Raw genomic sequence first — 4,910 nt, forward strand, 5'->3', positions numbered from 1 at the left:
AGGACTGCAGCCCAGGAGATAGCACCTCAGATAGCTCCGAGAGACTGCTCCAAAGAGGCGAGGGGGGAAGGACAGTATATATGTGATTTTGGTGAAGGGGGTACATGTAATCAAGTGCATATTTTTCTAGAAGGTTTCTACTAGTCTGGTGAAGCTTTCTGCTAGTCGTAAGGGACAGTCATCACCGTGAAAGATTTTAGTGCTTTTCTAGATATGGGGAGATATAAGAATTGGGTCCATAAAATTGTCTTCTGAAAATATGTCTATTTGAAGACCTGGCCTGCCAGTTTTTCCCCCAAGTGCAGACTGCTTCGTTTCTCCTTTCCACCCCAAACTCCTTCTCAGGGGGACTTGAAGGTCAGCAGCTGCAGCAGCACATGACATAATCCTCGTAGAAGTAGATGGCAAGTGCCAATTGGTAGTTAACACAAGTAAGGGATGGACCTGATGGGAGGTTTGTGGACAGGTCCCTAAAAGTTTTCATCGTCCCATCTCTATACTTTTGTCCGCAGTTCGTCACTCACTTCCGCGGGCTCGGCCTCTAGGCGTCTCAAACCAGGACTGACCTGCTGGGTTCGCATTGTTCCAGGAGGTCCCGCCCTCCCTGCCCTCCAGCCCCCAAAGTCCATGAGCCAGTGAGGTCGGCTGGGTGTGGAGATCCTCTGGGCCCAGAAGAACCAGGTCAGTGTGCCAGAATAGGTAAAAAAGCTACCTAGAAATGCTCACCCTGGGACACAGACATCACTCATCAGGACCACCTCATCCCCACATCGCCAGCTCTGCAAGGAGGAAGCTCACTGCAGCCCTGTCCCTTCCCATAGTCATGGCAACTATGTGGCCACACTGGCTGACTCCTGCTGGTTTCCCATCTTGTCCCTCTAAGCTCTTTGGAAAAGGGACTGACGCTCCCTCTTGTCCAGGGAATAAGAATACTAACAATAACAGATCCTTCTCCAGGGGATCTTCCCAACCCAGGGATCGAACCCAGGTCTCCCGGATTCTTTACTATCTGGGTCACCAGGGAAGCCCAAGAATACTGGAGTAGGTAGTCTATCCCTTCTCCAGGGGATCTTCCTGACCCAGCCATCAAACCAGGGCCCCCTGCATCACAGATGAATTTTTTACCAGCTGAGCTACCAGGGAAGTCTGCTCTAAAAGAGAATGCATGTATGTATATGCACAATTGATCCATGTTTCTTTACAGCTGAAACTAACACAACATTGTAAATCAACACTGTAAATACATTTGTAAATACCCCGGCGGCTTCCCTGGTGGCTCAGTGGTTAAAAATCCACCTGCCGAGACATAGCCAGTAGGGGAAGGATGCTGTTACCTTAAAAAAAAAAAAAAATCCACCTGTCAATACAGGAGACATGGGTTCGATTTCTGAGCTGGGAGGACCCCACATGCCATGGAGCAGCGAAACCCGTGTGCCACAACTATTATGGAGTCTGCACCCTAGAGCCTGTGCTCGGCAACAAGAGAGGCCACAACGAGAAGCCCGCACACCACAACTAGGGAGCAGCTCCTGCAGCAACGAAGACCCAGTGCAGCCATAAATAAATAAATAAAATTATTACCAAAATCTATACTCCAGGAAAAATTTTTAAAAGGTGCTAAGAATAACTATTGGGCTTCCCTGGTGGCTGAGACAGTAAAGAATCCGCCTACAATGCGGGAGACCCAGGTTCGATCCCTGGGTCGGGAAGATTCCCTGGAGAAGGAAATGGCAACCCACTCCAGTATTCTTGCCTGGGTGAATCCCATGGACAGAGGAGCCTGGTGGGCTGCAGTCCTTGGGGCTGGTTGCAAACAGTTGGACATGACTGAGCACTCATGCCATGCTAGACAAACATTCTATGCTACAGGATCTCAGGCCACGTCACTCCTCCCAGGCCATCATTTGTCCCTCAGCACTCGTCCATCTGGCCCAGTTTCTGATGGTAACTTTTCAGGAATAGCTTCTGGGCAAGCCCCGTATCACCTGGTCAGCCATCCACCCGGCGTGCCTGGTATCCCACGGTGCTCAGCAGGGCTGGGGCAGCTGGCAGGTATGACAAGGAGGGTACTCAGAGTCCAGAACCCACCCCCATGTCCCCATCTCCCACCCCTGGGCTGGGAGGAGTCGGGGGGTTTGCAGCTCCACACACCGCAGAGTCCTTCTGCCCAGCCTCCATCCTGGGGGAGAAGAGACAGCCCGGCCGCAGGAGCCAAAGGAACAGCTTGCACTGCGGGAGAGGCTGGTGCCAGGAGGGGCTCTGAGTCACCCTGTGACGGCGGCCAGGCACAGTGCCAGCCCCTCTGCACCGCTTCCAGCCCCTCCCTTCGCCTCGCCACCACCCCGCCCCTGCAGACACTCCTCTCCCACGGGACAACTGACACCACGCGGGCCAAATCCAGCGGCCCAGGAAGACAGCTCCAACCCTGCTTCAGGCTACTTGGCACTTGGGGAAAAAGAGGCCAACACTTCTTCCCTTAGGTCATCACCTTGTAATGCAGGGGTTGGTTCCTGGCTCCTCTCTTGACCTCAAACACCTGAATGCTGCTGACAAGGGGCCACATGGCTTGCCTCCTCGCTTGCTTTCCAGAGGTCCCACCATTCACAGGGCAGAAGCCTCACTTACCAGCCTGGCATCCTCAGTCCCAAGGAAAAAGCTCAGACCGCCTCCCCCAGTCCTATGCCTCACCACTCCCCTTAGGGCACCCCTAGTGTCAGCCCGGAGAAGGCAATGGCACCCCACTCCAGTACTCTTGCCTGGAAAATCCCATCGACGGAGGAGCCTGGTAGGCTGCAGTCCATGGGGTCGAGGAGAGTCAGACACGACTGAGCAACTTCACTTTCACTTTTCACTTTCCTGCATTGGAGAAGGAAAGGGCAACCCACTCCAGTGCTCTTGCCTGGAGAATCACAGGGACGGCGGAGCCTGGTGGGCTGCCGTCTATGGGGTTGCACAGAGTCAGACACGACTGAAGTGACTTAGCAGCAGCAGCAGTAACAGTGTCAGCCAATCCAACTTGCCTCCCAGCTCCCAACCCTTCCTCAAATTCATCCCCACACAGGGTTGGGGGGGTGAATCCTTGCAGGGTTCACGTGGACAATTTCACCCAGACCCCACTCCCAAGCTGACATGTTCCCATCTTTCTCCTTTCCTTCTAAGTCCGACCCAGGACGGGTTATATGCTACCCTCGCCACAAGGTTTTTTCCTCGACAGCTCACTCAATGGGTGTTTAGGAAGCACCTACTACGTGCCAGGTTCTCTTCTGTATGCTGGAGCACCGTAGGGGAGGAAAAAGACTGGATCCCTGTTGTCGTGGAGCTTATATGCCAGTGGAAAATCAAGTAAGCAGAGAAATAAGACTCCAGTGGGAAATAAGCCCCATAAAGAGAATCAAGCAGTGTGACGTGCTAGAGAGGGAGTGTCAGGTGGTGGGAGGAACACAAGAAAGCCTTTATGATACTGAAATTGAGTCTTGAGGACTAAGGGGCCAGTCCCTCCAGGGCTGAGCAGAAGAGCCTTCTTGGAGGAGGAAACAGCATCGTGAAGTGTGCTGTGCTGTGCTAAGTCTCTTCAATTGCATCTGACTCTTTGCAACTCCATGGACTGACTGCAACCCGCCACGCCCCTCTGTCCGTGGGATTCTCCCAGGCAAGAATACTAGAGTGGGTTGCCATTTCTTTTTCCAGGGGATCTTCCAGACCCTGGGATCCAACCAGTATCTCTCGTGTCTCCTGCATCAGCAGGCAGGTTCTTTACCACCAGTGCCATCTGAGAACAGCAGTGTGAAGATCTCAAGGCAAATACGATTGCTGCTGTGTTTGGGGTCCTGCTTTGTCTTATTTCCTATACATCATGTGTGTTACCTGTATGTAGCACTTTATGTGACACCCTGTGCTTCCTCCAGGATAAACAGGCAAAGAACTTGAGTGATTTAACCACCATCCAGTTCTCACATGACTGTTTTCACATTCGCCTATTTTTCTCCCAAATAAACCATGTGCTCCTTGAAGGCGGAAACTCTGCCTTATATGTCTATGCAACCCCAGGATGCACTGAAATATAATATATGTGATCCCACTGGGAACACAGCAGACTGTCGCTCAGCGTCCGTGAGCTCCATCTGATTTAACCTGCTGATTCCAAGTCAGTGGTCCTCGACGCTGACCACACAGTAAAATATCCCATGAAGGTTAAAAACAAAACCTGTCTCCCCCACAGACCAGCAGACTCAGAATCCCTGATTGGGCTGTGTATACAAGGCTCCCAGTGCAGCCTGGGCCAAGAACCTCTGACAGGTGGGCTGTGTACCTGCCTAGAGGGCTGAAGGTGGATCGCTAAACATTCTGACCTGGCCCCTGACCCAGTGCTGATCAGGGTGAACCACGACCTGGGGGGCTCACTTTCTCCACCTGCGAACTGAAGGGCTTCCACAAAAGGCCTCCAGACGCGCCCTTGACCATGACCTTGACCTGCTGTATGCTCCCTCGGCCCAGGCGACATGTCTCTGGTCTCGGCCGGGGTCCCGTGCTGCTTGTTCAGGACTTAGCAGCATCTGCCTGGTCGGCCACAGGAGGCAGACACTGTCCATTATTTTCTTTCTTTTTTTAAAATTGATTTTATTTATTTATTTCTGGCTGCACCAGGTCTTTGTTCTGCATGGGGGCTTTCTCTAGCTGCGGAGAGCAGGACTGCTCTCTGCTTCCCACCCACAGTCTTCTCATGGCATGACTTCTCTTGCGGAACACGGGTTCCAGGCACACAGGCTCAGTAGTCGGGACTTGCTGACTCTAGGGGGCAAGGGCTTCAGCAGTTGAAGGCGGCACAGAGGCTCACTGGCTGTGGAGTGTATCTATGCTTAGCAATTGTGGCCGATGGGCTTAGCTGCTCTGTGGCATGTGGAATCTTCCTG

This window comes from Odocoileus virginianus, chromosome 23, assembly GCF_023699985.2.
Source record: "Odocoileus virginianus isolate 20LAN1187 ecotype Illinois chromosome 23, Ovbor_1.2, whole genome shotgun sequence".
NCBI classification, from domain to species: domain Eukaryota; kingdom Metazoa; phylum Chordata; class Mammalia; order Artiodactyla; family Cervidae; genus Odocoileus; species Odocoileus virginianus.